This window comes from Aegilops tauschii, chromosome 7 (genome assembly GCF_002575655.3).
Source record: "Aegilops tauschii subsp. strangulata cultivar AL8/78 chromosome 7, Aet v6.0, whole genome shotgun sequence".
Taxonomy (NCBI): domain Eukaryota; kingdom Viridiplantae; phylum Streptophyta; class Magnoliopsida; order Poales; family Poaceae; genus Aegilops; species Aegilops tauschii.
In genome coordinates, this window is record NC_053041.3 from 92,931,109 (window position 1) to 92,954,548 (window position 23,440).

Below are 23,440 nucleotides of genomic sequence, written 5' to 3' on the forward strand. Positions count from 1 at the left end.
GGCGGAGGCGGTATTCGTGTCTCCGGTGCCGGCACAGGCATTGGAGCTTAGTGCACCCGGGTGTACGCCGGCCGGCACCTCGCCAGCAAACGGCCCCTCCGTCAGTTGCACGCCCGCCGTTGGCGGTGCCTCGACATTAGCCGAGCTCGACGGCATCACGGTAACTAAGCCTCTCGGCCGATGACTTCATCTCCTTGCCTTTGACTGGGCATCCCTGACACCCTACATGTTTTCGCAGGGCGCCGCCGATGTTCCTTGCACTCTCCTGCACTTCATGGGCGGCGAGTTGGTCGATGTCGCCAAGGGCAGAATCGTTCAACCGGGCAATCGCGTGTTCCACGGTAATCCGATGCCACCCACCTTGTATAGGGTTGAACTGGTTCGGGTGCTGCCAGGCTGGGACGAGTTGTTACCTCCGATTCGACCTGCTGGGGCCGACGAAGATGATGTGATGACCCTCAGCGCCTGCGTAAGCTGGCCCCTGCTTTGGCCGAAGAGCCAGATTCGTTTGGGGGCGGGGGACACCACCCCACAGACAAGACCGCCAGTCGTGCTAGCGCCAAGCCATGGCAAGAACGCCGCAACGCTACCGGACATGTCTGACATCCCTATGGCACAGGATCCCGACATGCATATGGCACAGGATCCGGACGACGACGACAACGATGGCGGTCCATTTTCCAACGTCGATAAGTACTTTGCCGAACATGGGTACGGTGACGAGTTCTGCGGGCCACCTTCTCAAGAACCGAACCCTGAAAAAGACGACCGCGATCTAGCTGGTACGATGGAGAAACCCAATTGCAACAGGCGTCGTCTGGCGTTCAGTTATCAAGAGACGCCTCCAGCTGCCGCCTTCACCGAGCCTCAGATAGCTGAGGTGCAAAATATTATCAGCCCCAACACGCTCAAGAAGGCGGTCTGTGAGCAGAACTCGATCCCATTACAGCAGATCAGGAAGAAGGGACGGAAACGAAAGACTAACAAGGGCGCCAGTGCGAGCCAGCCGGCACCGAGTACGATCCGTGCTCAGGACGGGCCACCTTCACCTAAGGATACCTCGAGGAGGGTGCATGTGGCGGGTAGGGTGATGCTACCGACAAATATGCTCAATGCTGCAACCGGTGCTATGCGGAGTCTGCATGACAGTGTTCTTTGTTTGGAGAAGCGGCGTCTCAGAGAGAATGATGGCATACCCGGTTTTCATGGCCAAGGTGCCAGAGGGCAAGGGCTTTGTGGATAGCGCCGTCGGGGGTACGATCGTCCTGCGGTTTGATGACATCTTTGCTATGCTTAACCTTCATCCGCTGCACTACACCTTCGTTCGGCTGTTTTCGCTGAGTATGGAGATGCGGATCATTAGACACAAGACCCCGGACATTATGATAGTCGACCCCTTCTACATGCGTGCCAAGATCTTGGGCCGCGCTGGGGACCGGCAAGTCGCGAGTTCACACCTCGAAGGCGTCATTCTGGCAAACCCAGATAAGGATAACTTCCTCGTGCCTTACTTTCCCGAGTAAGTCATCTCCTAACCGCCCCGTAACATATGATTTCTTAGATTTCGATCGTTTTTTTTCTAACATTCCGTGTTCTGGGCAGTGACACACATTGCACACTCATCCTCTTAAGCCCAAAATATTCCATGGCCACGTATTTCGACCCGGACCGTGACTCCAAGATAGTCTACACAAATATCAAGAAAGTTCTTGATGATGCTCTCCCCGGCTACGCCGCATCTGGAGGCACCTTTAAGAGGCCAGCTCATAGGTACGGCAGGCACATGTTCAATCACAATACGACATTCCCCTGCGTCAAGCAGCCGCCTGGCGGTCAGAAGGATGCCTACTACGCCCTCCATCACATGCGAGCGATAGTATGGGACCATAATCACCTTCTGCTACCAAATAATGTCAAAGATTGGGCCGCAAGCTTGGCGGCAATCCATGACACGGACATCCGACAAGAATTCTTTCGCATCTTGTCGGAGTTTGCAGAAATCATCCATCAAGATGTCCTTCATACCTCGGGGCAGTTCTACCTCAAATTTCAACCGTCCAACAGTGAGATAGACACAACGCTACAAATGCAGGCTGACAACGCCCGCGACTTCATGACCATCACGACAGTCGGCGGCTTCATCCACGCTCCGGTCCCATGAGTCAAGTCGAAAGTAGTGATGCTATGTGTAGTTCTGAAACATTGATTAGCTCATGTTGTAATTAATCTTTAACGAACTTGTATGTCTCTTTGGTTTGGACAGTCGTTCAACTTAGATGTAATCGATGATATTTATTAGTAGGACCATGAATCGTGCTATTAATGTCTTGCTTTTCTCTTCCGATCCTTTTGTTGCATACTTATATATTGCTTATGTATTCTCTGTTGTTTGGCTAGTGCATAGAGATGCCATCGTATGTCGTGTACAAGGGTAAGGTTCCCGGAGTCTACGACGACTGGGAGGAGTGTCGGAGACAGGTTCACCGTTTCAGCGGTAACAGTTACAAAGGGTACACCACTAGGGCGGAGGCGGAATCTAGATACGCGCGCTATCTAGCGGGAGAGAGGAGGGAGCGTTGGAGGAACCGGATGAAGACAAGTTTCATGGCGATGATGCGCATCGTGATGAGCGCAGCTCTCTTCTATGTGATGGTAGTTTAGATGATCGATATCGACTTGTAATGTGAAGACAAACTCGCTACTCGCGGTCTCGAGACTTGTAATGTTCTATCTTTGTTCGGTCTTTTGAATTCGGAGACTAATATGATGAATTGTATTCGGAGACTAATCTTCTATTGTATTCGATGAATCTGATGTTGCTGGGTGGTGCTGTTTATATTCTTTCCAATAATATATTTTGTAATCTGTGCAAATATCAGAGAAGAAAAAAAAAATCCCTAATATACATACTAATGGCGCATCACCCCAACGTGCGCCATTAGCATGCGAAAGGATACTAATGGCGCATCACCCCAACGTGCGCCATTAGTATGCCAAAGGATACTAATGGCGCATCACCCCGCAGTGCGCCATTAGTATGGCAAAGCACATGGGTAAATATGGCCCCCTGGGAGGCATACTAATGGTGCACCGTGGCCTATACTAATGGCGCACTGCCTGGTGCGCCATTAGTATACCAGATACTAATGGCGCACCAGTGGTGCGCCATTAGTAGAAAATACTAGTGGCGTGGTACTAGTGGCGCACCAGTAGTAGCCCTTTTTCCTAGTAGTGTGGAGTGATGCGGCTAATGAGGCGTTTGAGGCGCTTAAGAAGCAACGGGCTAAGCCGCCGGTTCTTGCTGCTCCTATTGATAAGGAGCCTCTGTTGTTATATGTGGCTGCTAATGGCTGAGCGGTCAGTGTGGCTATTGTGGTGGAAAGGAAAGAAGCAGGCAAGGAGTATCCGGTTCAACGTCCGGTTTACTACATCAGCGAGGGACTTATTGAGTCCAAACAGAGGTATCCGCATTGGCATAAGCTTGTGTATGGGGTCTTCATGGCAAGTCGGAAGGTCAAGCAATATTTGTTGGGTCATCCCGGTACGGTGGTCAGCCCTGCTCCTTTAGGGGATATCATCCAAAATAGAGAAGCCACAGGCCAAGTCGCCAAGTGGGCCATTGATCTTGGAGCCCATGGTCTGAAGTATGGGCCTCGTACGGCCATCAAGTCCCAAGCACTCGTGGATTTTATCAATGATTGGACAGAGTTGCAGACGCCTGAGGAAAAGCCGGATAATACTTATTGGACAATTCACTTTGATTGATCCAGGCAGTTGGAAGGCTCGGCGGCTGGAGTTGTCTTGACTTCCCCATGAGGTGATAAATTTTCTTATGTTCTCCTGTTGATGTGCCCCTGTACTAACAATGCAGCTGAGTATGAGGCTTTGCTCCACGGTCTTCGGATGGCTAAGGAGATGAACTCAAGCCGGGTGTGGTGCCTCGACGACTCAGATCAGGTAGCTCAGCAAGTTTCTGGTACTTGGGATTCTAAGGATCCTCTCATGGTGGCTTATTGTCGAGAGGTTGATGCCATTGCGGGTCATTGTAACGGTTATCAAGTTGAGCATATTGACCGCAGGAAGAATCAGGTGGCTGACACTTTAAGCCGGTTAGGGTCTGCGTAAGCCGGTCCCACCTAACACGTTGTTGGATGTTCTGCTCAACCCTTCTGTCAAATTACCTACGGAGGAGGATCTTGTTGTTCCTGACCTTGAAGCGCAATTGGTGGCGGCTCTTCATGTTATTCCTGATTGGACAGTGTCGTATTTGTCTTACATGACCCGGGGCGAATTACCTAAGGATGAGATCTTAGCCAGGCAGATAACCCGGTTGTGTTTCTCCTGAAGAAGGTTGTGAGATTCTGCGAGAGATTCATGAAGGCGATTGTGGTCATCATGCGGGCTCTAAGTCTCTTGTAGCAAAAGCTTTTCGTCACGGGTATTATTGGTTGACGGCTCATGCTGATGCGGAGGATTTGGTCAGCAAATGTGACGGTTGTCAGAAGTTTTCACGCCGCGCTCATGTGCCGGCTCAAGAGTTGAGAATGATTCCAATCACTTGGCGTTTTGCAACCTGGGGGCTTGACATGGTGGGGCATTTCAAGAGGTCCAAGGATAAGAAGACCCACCTTTTGGTGGCAGTTGAAAAGTTTACTAAGTGGGTTCAGGCAGAGCTGGTCAGTAAGTGTGATGTAGCAATGGCAGTTCAATTCATCAAAAAGGTGATCTTCCGTTTTGGCTTTCCACACAGCATTATAACAGATAATGGTACTAACCTCTGTAAAGGCGCTATGAGAGAATTTTGTCAACGGGAGCATATTCGGCTTGACGTCTCCTCTGTAGCTCACCCTCAGTCCAATGGTCAAGCAGAATGAGCAAATCAAGAGATTCTACGAGGTATCAAGCCCCGGCTTATGGTTCCTTTGCAAAGAACGCTGGGTTGTTGGGTGGAGGAGCTGCCTTTGTCGTTATGGAGTATCAATACAACCCCCAACAGGTCTACGGGTTACACACCTTTTTTCATGGTTTATGGGGCAGAGGCGGTTCTCCCTAGTGATATCCGACACGATTCACCCCGCGTGGCGGCTTGCGTTGAAGCTGATAACGAAAAGGCACGTCAGGATGCACTTGACCTGTTGGATGAGGAGCGTGACCTCGCGACGGCTCGTTCGGCGATTTATCAACAAGACCTACGTCGTTATCACCGCCGCCAGGTCAAAACCAGAACCTTTCAAGAAGGCGACTTAGTGCTCCGGCTCATCCAGGATCAAACGGATATGCATAAGCTATCACCGCCTTGGGAAGGACCTTTTTTTGTCAGCAAGAATCTGCATAATGGGTCATACTATCTTATCGATGTTCGAGACCACAAGGACTCATGCAAGTCGGAGGAGGAGACCCGTCGGCTGTGGAATATTGCTCATCTTTGGCCCTACTATATTTGAGCCACCGGCTCTCATGATGTACATAGTTCGATGATGTATATATTATAAATAGTATAATAAAGCCGACATCCCTGATAATTTAGGGCCTCTGTCGTTTCACTTCTTTGAAGCTGAGTCTTTATCAGCATCTTAAATGTTCATTTAAAGGCTTGACGCCCAAACTACAGGGACCAAAGAGAGTTGGATGCACATCACAACTCAAACATAGGTCCGCGACGAGCACAATTCGTAAGTGCTCGTTTGGGGGCTTCCTGTTCAAACATAGGTGTATTCACCAAAGAGAACATGCGTTACTGTCGGCGTCCTGGGAACGGGGGTCCCCAGACTTGCCTGCCTGCAGCCCGCGGCATGGCCCCACCAGCGGCCCTGTACAACCCATCTTCACCAGCAACCTCAAAACCCTCGCGAGGGGCCAAGCCTCGCGAGGCGGACGACGCAAGACCTCCTCGGGGGCGGCCTCACTAGGCTGGCCCGCGAGGGGTGTAGAGATCAAGGCAAGGGGCACCTCGCGAGGTTCCTGTGATGCAAGCCATGACGACCAAGGCTAAGCGGGCGGCAGCACGTGCAATGTACTCGTTTCCTCTTTGGTTCTAAAGAGGCAAGCGCGGGCGAGGAGTCCTGAGGCATCAGGCAAAGGTTTCCATATCGGTGCAACAACACCAAGACCAGCAGGACGGCAGGACGGAGGTCACCGTGGAGCCCAGGACGGCGTCACCACCAGAGCCTTTGGCAGGCGAAGACCACCTTTAGTCAGGATGACTTGTACTGGTTGTCTCCCTTCAAATTTGGCCGTTGTTGGATCCCTTCCCGCCTTCATTGGGAAGAGGACAGGGGCCTCTGTAAATAGGACTAGCCGCCACAGTAGGGTGTAACGGAACTAAACTGGACGGATCATTCAGACCATCCTCCACCACACAAGCTCACCGAGCTCAAGAACACCTCTCCTCAGGTGGCTGTTCTTCTCTTGTACTTGTTCATCCTCAGCCCAAGAGGCAATCCACCACACCACACTGGAATAGGGTATTACACCACATCGGTGGCCCGAACCAGTATAAACTCTTGTGTCCCTTGTTCTTCGAGTTCGACACGCTGAGCTTTGAGATTGGGGTAAGTGACCAAGCTAGAGGGAGGGAGAAATCTTCGTGCGCACCCTAGTGTTCGAACCTTAAGGGTTTTGCCGGAACCCGAAATCCGACATTTGGTGCGCCAGGTAGGGGTGCGCTGAAGCCTTCGTTTGATTGATCCACGTTCCACCGCTCCCCCACATCCATGGCAGACGCGCGTTGAGCCTGCACCGAGCGCCGGGCCGCCCTCGCCGCCCGTGTCGCTCAGACGACCCCTGTAGGCGGGCCTCCCCATCATTCTCCGTCACCCGCCGCCAACGCCGCCACCGGCCAGGTGGGAAACGAGCAGCAAGCATCTTCGTTGCACCCCTCGGTGCGGTGAGATGACCGCACCGCCACTCCATCGCTAACTCCAGCCGGCTCATCGTCTCACGCTCGTCGTGCACCCACAGACGCGCAGGCCGCGCTACTTATGGCACGCGAGCTCCTGCGCTACCGCCCGATCGACGACCTCTACGAGGACTGGCTGGACCGCATCGCCGAGCTCGTCAGCGCCGCTGGGGGCTCGCCTGTCCCGTCTCTCTCGCTACCACATCCTCCTCCAGCCGCGAGTGACTTAGCCCACGGGGCGCCTCCGCCACCTCTGCACCAAGACGGCGACCTGGCTCCAAGGCGCGCAGCCCCCCGGCGTGATCCGCCGCGCCGGGCGCCCGCGCGAGAAGAAGGAATCTGCCAGGAAGTTCCCCGGCCGCAAGGAAATGCTCCCGCGCTCCCGGCGCCACCATGACAAGACCGCGTGCCGCCTGCGGCGGCGGTGCGCGGACATCAAGGGCAGGCTCCATCTCTGCAAAGGGCCCCGGTGGCTACAGCAGGCTGTCGCGCCTTCACTCCAGAGCTGTGTAGCGTCGTTTGGCCTGGCAAGTTCAAGCCAGACCTGCCTCCTCGCTACGACGGCACCCCCGACCCTGCGGAGTTCTTGCAGCTCTACGAGCTGACCATCGAGGCGGCCAACGGCGACGAGAAAGTCATCGCGAACTGATTCCCCATGGCTCTCAAGGATGGTGCACGCTCGTGGCTCCTGAACTTGCCCCCGGGGTCGATATCTTCCTCGGGCGACATGCGCGACCGCTTCGTCGCCAACTTCCAGGGCACTCGCGACCGTCCTCCGGCCGCGGGCGACCTGTGCCGCATCAAGCAGCAGCCAGGAGAGACCTTGTAGAAGTACATCCAGCGCTTCAGCATCATTCGCCTCAAGATCCCGAAGGTGACAGACGAGGCCATCATTTCAGCATTTTCCAATGGCGTCCGCGACTTCAAGATGAAGGAGGAGCTCGCCATCCACGAGGAGGTATGCACGGCTCTGGAGCTGTTCAACATGGCAACCAAGTGCGCAAGAGCTGAGGAACGGCGCCTTTCCCTCCTCGAGCTCCCTGCTACCGTCTCAGAGGAGAAGAAGGCCATGGCCAAGGACGTGAAGCGCAAGGGGGTGGCCGTGCTCGCGGCAGAGCCAGACACGAAGCGCGGCCGGGACCACCCCGAGTCGTCCAAGAGCAACCGTCCATTCTGTGCCTTCCACAACGTACACAGCCACAACACCAATGATTGTCAGGAGCTCAGGGCCATTCGAGATGGACACTTCAGTCGACGCCCCGAGCGCAACGACCGGGGCTATGGCCGAGGAGGAGGAGGAGGTGGAGGACGCTGGGACGACCGCGGCCCCCGCCAGGAGTGGCGCGACAGGCCTCGTGAGGACCGCTGGCAGGACCAGCCTCGTGAGGGCACCTGGAGTAACCAGCCTTGCGAGGATCACCCTCAGGGCAATGCTGGATTTCCTCCGCTGCCGCCACCACCAAGAAGAAACGACGACCACCATCAGGATGAGGGGGCTGGGGGCTTCCAGGAACCATGCGCTATCGCCTGCATCTTGGGCGGAGCTCAGGCCCCAGCATCCCAGTGCGTCTTCAAGAAGTTTGCTCGCGAGGTGAATGCAGCTCTCCCCAGGCTCGAGGCCACGCGCCCACTCAGGTGGTCCAAATGCGCCATCACCTTCAGCTCGTCAGACCAGCTCAAGTGCACGGCGACCGCCGGCGCCCTCCCGATGCTCTGCTCGCCCGTCATCAGCAACGTCCAAGTCACCAAGACCCTCATTGACGGCGGCGCCGAGCTAAATGTCCTGTCCGTCGAGACATTCGACAGACTCCAAGTGCCATACGACCAGCTACAACCTACCAAGCCCTTCTCAGGAGTGACTGACGGCTCCACCACCCCGACAGGGCAGGTCCATCTCCCCATCACCTTCGCCCAGCGCGACAACTACCGCATCGAGCTCATCAACTTCGACTCCGCCCACATCCGTCTGCCGTACAACGCCATCCTTGGGTCCCCAGCATTGGCCAAGTTCATGGAAGTGACCCACCATGGCTACAATGTCCTCAAGATGCCAGGAAGCAGAGGAATCATGTCAGGACCCCGATCCTAAGTCACACCGATCTAGCATGTAACACATCATATCACTTTGCGGCCTCACGCACGGTATTCCCACGGGTGCCACCTTACCTGGCTCGGGACCGTTTGCGCCTTTTGGCTCACGTATATGATAGTGTCACTAGCATCCATATGACAGAGAACCCAGGCCGACATGACTAGTCGTGAACCCAAAGTGGCGCTAACTTACCGGGACAGGCATACGTGAACCAGCATCGAACGTGTCGGTCATCAGCGTGTGAATCCGGGCTGTAGCAACTGGGCTAACAGGACTCCAGGAACCTGGGCTGTAGCAGGCGAGCAGGACTCTGGAAGTCACCGCGTGACATTTCCCCGAAGGGACAGACACAGGAATGAAGTGGATCGCCTGCTGGCCAGTCTAAGTGTTCCGAAGCAGTAGTAACTGGGCTAGCAGGACTCCGGTAAACTGGGTTGTAGCAGATTACCATGGCTCAGTGGAAGCACTAGACTACATTTCCCCATAAGAGAGGCTGCCTAGGATAAACAACTAGGTTGTCGGATCCCACACATACCAAGCATTTCAATCCTACACACAATATGCCCGATATGTGTAAATACAACATGGCATCACAACAAAACTCTACAACTCAAAGTATTTATTCATTAGGCTCCGAAGAGCCAGATATTACAAACATGGGTCTCATGACCCAGCATTCAGGTCATACAAGCAATAGCACATGCGGAAGCTTATCTTGTCTGAGTACAGACAACTACACAAGAGAAAGGCTGAGAAGCCTGACTATCTACAAGACCCTGCCGAGGGCACAAGATCGTAGCTGAGGTAACAAGCTAACCGTCGAAGTCCATGCGAAACTACTAGCGTGACTGAAGTCTCTCTGCAAAAACATAAATTAAGCAAACGTGAGTACAAATGTATCCAGCAAGACTTACATCAGAACTAACTACATATGCGTCGGTATCAACTAAGGGGGTGGTGGAGTTTAACTGCAGCAAGCTAGCTTTGACTCGGTGGCTATCCTAAACTACGACTGCAAGTAACTCTTTTGAGGTGGCGCACACGAGTCCACATATTCACCATATCAATACACCACTATGGATCCGCTCCCGTCTCCCTACGAGAACGCCATCCATAGCACCCACACTTAACTTATGCATTTTAGAGTATCCACTTTCACTTGTCTATGAACTGCATAGGCAACCCAGAAGTCCTTTACCGCAGACGTGGCTATTCGAATAGATGATGTTAACCCTGCAGGGGTGTACTTCTTCACACACGCTCTCACCACTTACCGTCGTTTACACGACATGTACTCGGCAACCTTCAAGTGGAAGCCCAACGAGGTTGTCAGCCACGGCCTACCTAACCACTCAAGTCTCTAGTCTAGGTTTATCGCCTATTTAGGTTCCATCCGCAGGGAGTCCGACCGAGGTTTTCACATACGGCCCCGAACGATGTGTACAGGGTTCCGCGACACCAAACAGGCGCCCGGCATACCCGGCCACGTGCCTACCGCATCACAGCCCACCCCTCGGGTCAGCACTGCGCACGGCCTCCAGCATACTACAAACACCAGAAACTACTTGCAACTCCTGGACAGAGGACAAGGGTGGTTAAGAAGCCGAGAGAGTCAATTAAGGATCCCGATGTGTGGTAGTAGCTGTTCATGGATCACAAACACAGAACTCAATTCCTGAGGACGGTTTGAATGAGACAACCCACCATGTACTCCTCCATGGCCTCTCACCGCTACCTTTACCAAATAGTGTTCACACACTTAGCTCTCAACAGTAAGACATGTTCACACACCTCCAGTTCATCCCCAATGAATCGGACCTGAGTCAACTCTAAGCAGTAGCAGGCATGACAAACAAGCATGAATGAATAGGCACATCAGGGCTCAAACAACTCCTACTCATGCTAGTGGGTTTCATCTATTTACTGTGGCAATGACAGGTCATGCAGAGGAAAGGGGTTCAACTACCGCAACATGTAACAGTTGAATCGTGGTTGTCCTAATGCAGTAAAAGAGAGCAGAAGCGGGAGAGTGGGATTGTATCGGAATGAACAAGGGGGTTTTTCTTGCCTGGTACTTCTGAAGATAGTAATAGCTCTTCATTGGTGTCATCGATCTCATCGTCGGAACCATGTCTATTGAGGGGGAACAATTACCGGCAGCAGAGAGGAAACACAATCAATGCAATGCAAGATTATGATGCATGATCATGACATGGCAACATGCTGATGTTTTGAGCTAATGCAACTAGCAACAAAGTTAAATGAAGTTGGTTTGAACCTAGGTTCAAATTCAAACTCCATATCTGAAATTCAAATGCCATTTATATGATTTGTCCTAAACAGCAGCCATAAGTTGTTCTAACATGCATGAAAAAGGTACAGATGGATAGATTGGAGTTTTATGATCATTTTCATATATAAATTATTTCAATCTGAGCTACGGTTGAACTTATATGAATTTTAGAAGTTTTGCTAAATTTTGGAATTCCTGATTTAAATAAACCTAGAAAAGCTTTATTGCATCAGCACCGCGTCAAATCTGATGTGTCGGGTCCACACGTTAGTGACAAAGTGTTAAACAGGGGGTTATTTCTAATCTAATTAAAAGATTAGGGCGCCGGGGCCCACTGTCAGTGTCACAGGGGGGTTAATTAGCGTAGGGTGACCGGTTTGACTTGCGGTTAGTCGCCGGCGAGGCCGAACGTGGCGGAGCGCGTCGGGTTCGTCGCTCCGGCGACCATTTGGGCGGCGGAGGCCACGGGCGAGGAGCCATGGCTCGTCCGTGTCGTCTGGAGCAAGCGGGAGAGGCGGTGGTGGCCTGAGCTCGGGGGGAACGAGCTCGGGGCGGCGGCTGGAGCACGGCCAGGTGCGCGCTGGGCGCTGCAGGGCAGGGCGGGAGCTGCGGGCGGCGGCTTTGGTCTTCTGGGAGGCTCTTGAGAGCGATGGCATGCGCGGGCGCGAGCTGCGGTGCCTCTGGCCACGACGGTGAGGATCCACGGCGGCGCGACCGCTCGGGTCCGGCGGTTAGCACGGCTACACGCGCGCGAGTGACAAAACGGAGAGGGGAAACGGCGGTGGGGCTCACAGCGGATCCGGAGGAGGCGTCACCAAGCTCGGGGGAGGTCCAACGCGGGCAGAACGGCGACGGCGATCTCGGGCGACCGGAGGTGAAGACAACGGCGATGGCGGCTCCATAGGGTGTCTGGAGATGCACGGCTTGACGGAGAAGACGAGGACGACGGCACAGAGCTCGTGGGCACGACGGAGGGGCGAGGACGTGGCGGTGGCCGCAGCAGCAGCAAGCGGCGGCGACGACGTGTTCCGTGGTGCTGCGGGGAGGGAGCTAGAGGAGAGGGAGAGAGCTCCAGAGTGAGGGGAGAGGCAGAGGGGTCGAGGCCATTCCTGTGGCGCGGAGACAGCGCAAGGGGGAAGCAGTAGGTGGAAGCAGGAGGTGGAGCTCGGGCGCGCGCGCGTCGACACGCCTCTGCCTACTGGCAGAGGTTGAAGACGGTGGGGCTTCTGGTGGGCTGGGCCAGTTGGCTAGGCTGCCAAGTGGGCTGCATAGACGGTAGGTCCAGGTAAGTTATAGGTAAGATCTCTTTTCCTTTTGTTTCAATTTTCTATTTCTTTTATTTTGTTTTGAATTAGTAAAAATACTAATCCATTTTGTAAAATCCTGAAAATAATTGTGGGTAGTGTTTGGATTATTTCCATGAACCCAAAACTAGTTTCAGAATTAATAGATCATTTAAAAATATTTATAGGATTTAAATACTCCAATTGAATTACGATATGAGTTAATTCAAAGATCCAGAATGTCCTAGAAATATATTCATCATTTTTGGCAGAGGTTTTCACCTTTGTCAGACACCATGAACATTTTCAAAGGGCATTTTGGGTTCTTTGAAAAATATTTTGGATTGAACCTAGTTGAGTTCCATTTGGTGCTAGGGTTTGAACATCCCCATTCCATGTTTAACTGAAATTTAAACATGATGCAAACACTGTAATGCATGCACTGACTAGGGTTGTGACAAATCATCACAGTCCCCTGCGAAGAAAGAGATACGGTGTGCTCCCTGGAGCGTGCCTTCCAAGCCGCAGTAATCGAAGACCCCGACAGCGAGAGCATCCAGAACCCTCCTGAGGCCATCCCCAAGAAGAAGAAGCAACTACTCCGCATAGGGCCTCAGGAGAGCAGCGTCTCCAGGAGTGCTGCCTGAGAATCAGCGCCCGCACCTGGGGCGCCTCCTTCCCTCGCATAGGAAGGCGCGCCCGGCGCCCTCCTTGGGCAAGGCTCAGGGGCTCTCTTCTGGAGGGCCTCAGACCTAGCCAACATCACGAGGGAGGCGCTCGGGCACCACGTGGAGGTGTGCTTCACGGCACGTTTCCCTTAGGAGGGCCCTGGGCGTGGAGCGCCCGGCGCTCAGGAGTTCATCAGCAAGGCCACCCAGGAGCTTCAAGAAGCAAGGACCATGTGCGGCGACCGCCGCCCACCCGGCGCAGCTCCCCATCCTGGCGACGATGGCGGGCCGCGCGTCTGCATCGACATTCTAGGGATCAATAGAGCCGCATCTCAGGAGCGTTTCTGGCCTTCGCGCATTGGGCGCTGCGAGGGCCCACCTCATAGTTACGTTCGCATGCCATTTGGCTTGCCAAATGTGGCAGCCACCTACCAGCGACATCTACGGAGCACCCTGGCAGCTAAGGAGCCAGGCACCACGTAGTCCTGGAGAAGATGGAGACGGTCCTCAAGCAACAACCGAGCCCCCAAAGCCTCCAGAGGTTTAGGGCCCTAGCGGCTCATGAGGAGTGGCCCCTTCTCACGCGTCTTTGGCTACCCCAACACCCCCTCGACAACGGAACCAGGTGAAATTTTCCAAGTTTATTCAGCTGGGAGCCCCCCTCGGGCAGCACGATTCCCAGGTCGCATGGGCCTGTCCCTGCGGCATGTATCCTTTTGCATCTTTAGCTTACTCTACTGGGGGCGCCCCTCGGGTTGCATCATCCCCAGGCTGCTCGGGTCCGTCCCAGTGGCATGTATCGTTCTCGCATCTATCTAAGCTAGCTAGTTCCCATGCATGAGTTGTTTATAGTCATCACTTGCTTGATTATCACTCACTTCAGCCGCCCGCATCGCCGATCGGCCCCTTGCTCATCCCGCAACAAGAGCTATTCATGCTGGCACCGTGCTGCAACGCTGACAAATCTGAGCGGTCGAGCTCTGGCTCGCGGCACGCCCGCGCACGTCACCTCACCAGGCCCTCAGTGCCTTCATATTCTTGCGGAACGACCAGTGGCAGACCGGCAAGCGTGGTTGCAGTTCGTACCCCTCCTCGTGCTAACACAGCAGGAACCCCCCGAGGTCGACAGCAGGCAGCACCGCGGGCTCCCTCCTTTTCCCATGCGATTCTCTTGCGCATTAAAGGGGGGGCTCCTGAGCACCGCGACTCAGGAGCTCTTACTGGCTCTCTAGCCCTCACCCCTGGCCTTGACCACGGCATCGCGACCTGGCATACCAGCGGCGGCAGAGCTCGGTCGAGGGCCAGGACCCGAGGACGTAGAGCACACGGAAGAGCGTGGGAAAGAGGGGGAGACTCGCACGGGCCTAACCTGGCTACACTATGGCCGCCGACGCACAAGGAGTCTGTCGCTGCACAAGGAATCAACCCTAAGATAAGTTTCGCACTCGGGTCGGCCAAGCGCTACGGCATAGGGTTCCCACCTGTTGCAGCCTTGCTACGACGACGTTGCCTCCCTTTCCTACATTTAGGTAGCTGCTCGCGCTCTAAAGGGGACCTCTTGAGCATCGCGCCTCAGGAGCTCTTACTAGACCTCGGGCCGCTCACCTCCTGGCCTTGACCACGGCATCGTGACCTGGCATACCAGCGACGGCTGCAGCTTGCCTGGGGACCGGGACCTGTCGGCGTAGAGCACCAAGCTACTGCGGGGTTGGAAAGGGGAGACAGAGCCGGAGCAGGACATGCATCCGTAAACTTCATAATAGGGATGATATCAACATAACGCATTACAGACCCTTTACACGCCCCCATGGGGTCCGTCTCGACTCCTCGCATGGAACAAAAGAAGAAGGTTTCTGGGAAGTCCTATCTACACGCGCCAATGCTTCCGACGCCATCATCAACAGTGGGCCACGGGAGGCCGGCGCCAACCCCATCCAGATCAGCGACGGCGGCGGCCGGACGCTGCGGCCGCGCTCCGGGCACGCGAGAGCTCAGGGGCACGTAGCTATCGTCGCTCGTCTCCGGAGTCTCGTAGGGCTCGGAAGAGTCGCTCGACTCCCAAGCGCCACCGCTGCTGCCGGAGGAACCGCTGGCGAGGCCAGTGGCAGGCCTGGCTCCTGCCGCAGCGCCGTCCCAACGACCCCCTCCAGGGCAGCACTCCAAGCGGCGGCCTTCCTTGTGGAAGACCTTGAAGAACATTGTGGCACTAGTAGAAAAAGGGTCATCTGTCCCGGTTGGTAAGGGCCTTTTGTCCCGGTTGTTGAACCGGGACTAAAGGGTCGTTACTAATGCCCTAGCCCTTTAGTCCCGGTTCTTATATGAACCGGGACACATGGGCCTCCACGTGGCCGGTGCGGCGAGCCTAGGCAGGAGGGCCTTTGGTCCCGGTTGGTGGCACTAACCGGGACCAATAGGCATCCACGCGTCAGGATTTTAGGGGCTGGGGTTTTTGTTTTTTTGAAAGGGGGGGGGGGGGGTTGGGGGTTTTGGGGGGTTAATTTAGGTGCTTCATATATTGTGTTAGCTAGCTAATTAATAGAGAGAAGTGTCCTCTCTTATCTCCGTGCTTGGTCGACGCTACGTACTATATACGTATAGAGAGGACTAGACACGCTAGCTAGTAAGCAAATGAAGGAAACAGAAGATCGTCATGAACATATGCATACAGAGAGAAGTCATATCAACCACCTCTCCTTCTCCGAGAGATTGGTCGAACAACAAGTTCTCATATATCTATCCGACACTACCGGCTACATATATACAATAATTATCCCTTACAATGTAATCTCGTAATTATATATGAACACAGGGTCCACATAGTATTCTCCGTTTTCAGCGATCACGTGGTCAAGGAAGAATGCCGCCAATTCCTCTTGAATTGCTCGCATACGATCTGGTGGTAGGAGTTCATCCCGCATCCGAAAGATCTAATTTGAAGAAGGGGGTCAATACATATATATATGAATAAATGAAACTCAACACAAATGATGGTAATAAAATAAAATTGTGAATATTATTGCTTACGCACTTCATATTGTTCGTCAGAGTAGCCCCGCTCACAGGTCGTGTGGCGGATGGACTCGCAAACGTAGTATCCACAGAAATCATTCCCTTGTTCCTGCCACAACCACTTTACAACAAATAGAGGTCAATCAAACTGATAAGCAAGCATGCTAAATGGTATTGATGAAACTAGCGCTTGAATCACTAGGAGATGCGCGGAACATGCTACTATAGTACTTACTTTCGGGTGTCTAAATTGCAGCTTCTTCGGCAGTCCCGGAGATTTTTTGGTGAATTTTCTCCAAACCCTGCCAGACAAAGAAAACAATTACTTGATATCTGGAAATGAACAAAGTTGCTGATATGGTGGATAATGATCGATTTAACTTACTTCTCGAGCATTTGAGTCATGTCCGCATAGTCCTGGGGATCTTTTCGTATCGAGTCTAAGACGGTTACTAGTCCCGACTCAAGCTTAATATCTAGGAGAATATAGTGGAAGCTGCGCACGCATGCATAAGTCATCAATTACATTACTATAACCTGGACTAATAAGGGAAACCGAATATGCACCAGATAGTAACACTCACTTGAAGTTGTAAGGAAAGAGTATTATATCTTTGTTTTCATTTATTACCAACGATCGTAGCAAGTTGGCCTCGGTATTTTCGGCATGATATTTAACCTCAGTTGCATCTATGAGATTTGTGTTAATGAACCCAATATCACCGATTTGTCTTTTCTTCAATTCGGCGATCTTCAATCTACATAATATAGTGAGGATAATTATAAATACATGCAATGAAAGAGCTGACCTATATAGAGTGACTTAATGACAAAAGTAGTACTACTTACAGACAGTAGCAAGTGACCGTTGATTTATCGAGGGCCTTTTGATTTAAAAACTGGAAGAACTCCACAAATGGAACATTCAACAGTTCAATTCCAACGAGGTCATGCTCCTCTTTAACTCTCAGCGTCAAAGTATTCCTCCCCCCAGACTCTCTGCAGGTTTTCATGTACCAATCATGGAATCTTCGCATCATCGTTGTTAGAGATCTTTCATCTTTGACGAGAAGCTTCCCGTACTCGTATCTGTGTTCCTCCACCTCCAAGAAATCATAACGTACATCGTCGGGCAGGTAATCTCAAAGATTGCTATAACCGGGCACCATCCTCGGATCATTAGCGACGATGTCGCTAGACACCTTGAGCGGGGGGTACGATTGGTTCGCTTGTTCACCGAGCTGGGCAATTTTTTTCCCAGCTCGTCGTTCTTTTAACCTTTGATCACTGACAGTACTTCCCGACCGCTCCGCTTCGACAAATGTCTTTGCAATAATGTGCTCATAGTTTCCTTTCGGCGGAGACTTTGGTGGTTTTGTCAGGGCAGCCAGAGTGCGCTTCGCTTTCACTGGATCTACCTTCTCCTCTGGAGGTGGATGTTTCTTTGCTTTCACCCCTTGAAAGAAGTTCGTCACTTCCGCTCGCACGATCTTCGTGTTCTCCTTCGGGGTCCTTTCGTATTGTAATTTCTCTGGAGTCTTCAGAGAAGGACCGAATCTGTATTGCCTCCCGCCTCTGGCTGTACTGCTAGACGCCGGCAGAGCAGATGGAGCGGCTACGGCTGTCTTCTTTCCTTGCTTACGAGGCGGAGCAGAAGGACTACGACGCGCCGAAGTAGCCGGAGCGGCGGCGGGTCTCTTCCGCCCTTGCTCACGAGGCGGAGAAGGAGGAGGCTGGCTGCTCGGGCGCACCGGCGCAGGCGGAGAAGGAGGCGGAGTGCCGCCACGCGCCGGAGAAGGAGGCTGAGTGCCCTGATCACACGCCAGAGGAGGAGGCGGAGTGCCCTTACTCGCCGGAGGAGGAGGAGGCGAAGGCGTCCAGTTCGGAAGGTTGATGAGCTCCTTCCGCCATAGGCATGGAGTGTTCAGAGCAGAACCCAGCCGAGTCTCCCCTTCACCGGTAGGGTGGTCAAGCTGGAGGTCCTCAAATCCGTCCGTTATTTCGTCCACCGTCACCCTAGCATATCCTTCTGGAATCAGACGACGGTGAAAAGTTGCGCCGGGTTCAGAAGGTCGAACAGAGCCGACAGCCGCCTCGATTTTGAAGTTCTGCCATTGCGTCATAAGGTGGCAATGTTGAGACTCCGTGATAGCATCCTCAGGGTAGCTAGCAGGAGCCGTCAAGACATGCTCCGGCTGAAGCACCTTGGTGGAAGCCACGCTGCTTCCCCACTGAGATGGCGGGGTAGCTTCGGGGGTAGTTTCGGCAGGTCGCTTGCTGCGAGCTACGTCTCGTTCCTCTAGCGCTTGAACCCTTTCATGCAGCTTCTAAATTTGGGTCTGCTCCACTTTTTTCCTCCTCTCCTGGCATTTGTAACCGCCTGTGTCCGGAAAACCAGCCTTCCATGGAACGGAGCCTGGCGTGCCTCGTGTCCGTCCAGGGTGCTCAGGATTCCCGAGGGCCATTGTGAGCTCGCCGTTCTCTCTGTCTGGAACGAACGTCCCTTGCTGCGCTGCATCGATATAGTGCTGAAGCCTCTTGACTGGTATTTTCATTTGCTCGTCCGTCCAAACGCACTTCCCTGATACAGGGTCCAAGGTCCCTCTGGTTCGATCCCTTTATGAAGCAGATCATTCTCAGCCTTGGCCCACTTAGGGCGGGCTTTGAGGTAGCCACCTGACCCCGTGCGATGGTGAAGCTTCTTCTTCGCAGCATTTTTCTTGTTTGTCGCTGACGTCTTCTTACTCTTTTTTGATGTCTTGTGGGCCACAAATGCGGGCCAATGATCTCTGATCTTCTCATATTTGCTGATGAATTCTGGTGTCTCTTCTTTGTCGACAAACATTTTCAGCTCATTCTTCCACCTCCTGAATAGGTCTGCCATCTTCTTAAGAGCATGAGACTTGATTAATTGCTCTTTAACTGGCTTCTCCGGATCCTCCTCTGGAGGTAGGGTGAAATTTGCCTTCAGCTCAGTCCAAAGATCATCTTTCTGGATATCGTTGACATAAGACACCTCAGGGTCTTCCTTCTTAGGCTTATACCATTGGTGGATGCTGATCGGGATCTTGTCCCTAACAAGAACCCCGCACTGAGTAGCAAATGCTTCCTTTGTCCGGATGGGTTCAATCGGTTGGCCGTCGCACGCGATTGCTGTGATCTCAAACCTTTCATCTGAGCGCAACTTTTTCTTCGGGCCTCGTCTCTTTACCGAAGTTGTGCTCGATCCGGAGGGCTAGAAAAAAGAAGAAAGACGAGAGTTAACTAATATGTGTACATACCAAAACAATGAATGCATCAATTAGCTAGTCAGCACTGGCTTAACTAATATATTTACCTGGCCGGACTCTGTTCGGTCACCGGAGCCGTCACCACGGGCTCCTTCTTGCACCAGCATTGGGTCACCGGACCCATCATAATCATGTCTTTCCTCCTCCACTCTTCGATCACCGTAGCCTGCTTCTTCACCCTGTTCTTCCAGACCATCATTGTCGTTAAGATACGACAAGACATCACCTCCAGCTAAGATTATGTCCCCCAACACCTCTTCTGCTTCCTCGTCTTGTCCGTGCTCCATTGTTTCTGCAAATATTACAACATGGCAATTATTACACAAACATGACAGCAGGTGGATATATTAGTGCAAACGTAGACCTAGCTTATTCCGGGTTTGGGGTGGCCTCGGCAACGCTTCAAGGGTAGGGGCGCGGCGGGAGGGGGTAGGAGACCGGCATCGTTTTTTTCTAGGGTTTGGGTGTTCTCGAGAGTTTTGGTCGAGCGAGAGGGCCGGGGGGTGCTCCCGTGGTATAAGTTATCACGGTCGGAGTTATCCGGGAGGGGGTTATATCGACAACGAGGACATACATACATGGGAAAATAATGTTATCGGGGAGGGGGTAGGTCGAACCCCGCGCCCCCCCCCCCATCGTGTTGAAGTTATGGGGACACGGGGTATATCGACAACGACATATCCGATAAAGAATAAGAAGACAAAGAAGAAATAAAAAGGGGAGAAGAAGATATTAATAGAGGAGAAGATTGAAGAAAAAAAAAGAAGAAGAAACAAGAGGAGAAGAAGAAAGGAATAGAGGAGAAGAAGAGAAAATAGAATATATTCTATTTTCTCTTCTTCTCCTCTATTCCTTTCTTCTTCTCCTCTTCTTTTTCTTCTTTTTTCTTCTTCTTATTTATTTCTCCTCTTCTTCTCCTTTCTTCCTCTTCTTATTTTCCTTTTTCCTCTCATTCTTTTTCTTCTTCTTCCTTTCCTAGCTAGATATATAAAACTTTTCTAAAAATGTAACTTTTGCATATATACATGGAAAAAAATGTTATCGGGGAGGGGGTATATCGACCCCCCCCCCCTCGGCCCTCTTTTCCTTCTTCTTCCTTCTTCCTTCTTCCTCTTTTCTTCTCCAACACAAAACACATCTCATCTCATCTCATTTCATCCAAAATAATTCTTTGCATATGAACATACATACATTTACTTTTTTTTCTTAAATGTTACATATGAACATTTTCTTAAATGAGAATATGAACATTTTCTTAAATATTACTCAGCATATAAACATACATATCACAAAAAAACAGAGCTTTTTCTTGGTAACAAAAAAATGCAAAAACGAGCATTATACAGCATATACAGAGCATTATACAGTGAACATACATACATACATACATTGTAACAAAAAAATGAAAAATAGGCCGGTGGTCGGCGACGGCGACGATGGTTGGCGGTGGCGCGCGCTTACGGGTGGCGTGCGGGGACGGCAATGAGAAGGAAAGGGGAGGAGACAGGGGCTCACAGCACGGGGAGGGGTCGAGGTCGCCGGCCGGAATCGGTGCAGCTGCGGACGAACGGCCTCGGGGATGAACGGGTCGTGGGAGCCGGCGTGGTGCTTCCCCGCAGCGACGGCGATGACGGGCGCGGGTGACGGCAACGACGTCAGCGGGGGCGCCGGGTGGCGTCGGGGCAGCCTGGCGGCGACGGGGCAGGGGCGACGACGGCGGCGCGCGGACGGCGTCGGGGCGGCACGCGGACGTCGTCTGGGCGGCGGCGGCGTCGGGGCAGTGGACGGCGTCGATCTGGGGAGCCTGGCGGCGTCGATGAGCTCGGCGTCGTCGGGCGGGCTAGGGGCAACTGGCGATGAGTTCGTCAAATTTTCCTAAGTGCTACTTATATACCCAGGCCTTTGGTCCCGGTTCATAGCAGCAACCGGGACCAAACACACCCTTTAGTCCCGGTTGGTGCCACCAACCGGGACCAAAGGCCTCTTTTCAGCAGCCCAAAGGGCGGGAAGCGGCGGCCTTTGGTCTCGGTTTGTGGCACCAACCGGGACTAAAGGGGGGCATTGGTCCCGGTTGTTGCCACGGACCGGGACCAAAGGGGGGCATTGGTCCCGGTTGTTGCCACCAACCGGCACCAATGGCCTTGCACAGCGGCGTGGTGGTGGGAGTTTAGTCCCACCTCGCTAGTTGAGAGCGTCGACTACCTATTTATAAGCACTGCTGCCTCCTCTCTCTCGAACTCCTCCGAACTACAGGCCTATGGGCCTAATTTGACACTGCTTTCCCTGTGGGCCTGAATCCTGGCCCAACTAGCTGGGTTTCTAGTCGTATTCAGGCCGTGGTGGCCCAGGAGGTGGCATTTTTTTTATTTTTTCCAGGTTTTTTTGTTTTCTCTGTTGCTTTATTTTTTTATTTTGTTTCTACTAACAACAAAATACTTACTGCTGCTATTTTATTTATTTTATTAAGGTTTATTTATTTTGTTTTATTATAGTTTATTTTATTTTGTTTCTACTTATTTATTTTATAAAAATTTATTTTATCTATTTTATTTTGATTCTACTTATTTATTTTATTTTGTTTTGTTTCTACTTATTTATAAAAGTTTATTTTGTTTATACTTATTTATTTTATTTTCTTTTTTGCTTTTTGTATTTATTTTATGAAAATTCTTTTTGCTTTTAATGTTTTGAACTGAAAATACTTTGATAATTTTAGTTGCATAAATTCTTTATAATTTTAGTTTCAATAATACTAGAGGTTTATAAAAGCTTTTTAGTTGATTCCTTTAGTACCAGTTCTTTCTGCCCTTTCTGACTTCATTTGTTATTTTTCATGTATTTATTGATTATTTTGAGCTATAAGACCCCGAAATTGAAAAGCATTTCAAATGAACTCTGAAAAGGTAGAAAGTTGGCATGGTATCATCATTTCATCCACATAGCATGTGCAAGAAAGTTGAGAGGGTTACGGCAAAAACTGGATGCACTTCGTGTACAAAACGGACAATGGTATCATACTCGTCAGTTACAAAGTTGGCATGGTATCATCATAATAGTTGCGGGAGAAAGTCTTCACTTTTTCTTCGATTGTGTCATTTGCTTATTGCGCCGTAACCATGGATAATCTTCATCGTTTATCAGGATGCTTGGGTCAGCCTTGACTTTGAAGGGAGGAATTTCATGAAACTTTTCATAATCTTCAGACATGTCTGTCTTGCACTCTAGTCCCACGATGTCCCTTTTTCCTGAAAGAACTATGTGGCGCTTTGGCTCATTGTATGATGTATTCGCTTCCTTATCTTTTTTTTTCTCGGTTTGGTAGACATGTCCTTCACATAGATAACCTGTGCCACATCATTGGCTACAACGAACGGTTCGTCAGTGTACCCAAGATTTTTCGGATCCACTGTTGTCATTCCGTACTGTGGGTCTACCTGTACCCCGCCTCCTGACAGATTGACCCATTTGCACTTAAACAAAGGGACTTTAAATCATGTTCGTAGTCAATTCCCATATGTCCACTATGTAACCATAATATGTGTCCTTTCCCCTCTCGGTTGCTGCATCAAAGCGGACACCGTTGTTTTGGTTGGTGCTCTTTTGATCTTGGGCGATCGTGTAAAATGTATTCCCATTTATCTCGTATCCTTTGTAAGTCAATACAGTCAAAGATGGTCCCCTGGACAACGAGTACAGCTCATCACAAACAGTGTTGTCACCTCTGAGACGTGTTTCCAATGAACTGCTGAAAGTCCTGATGTGTTCACATGTAATCCAGTCATCGCACTGCTCCGGGTGTTTGGAGCGCAGACTGTTCTTGTGTTCATCGACATAAGGGGTCACCAAGGTAGAGTTCTGTAGAACTGTGTAGTGTGCTTGAGACCAAGAATATCCGTCCCTCCATATT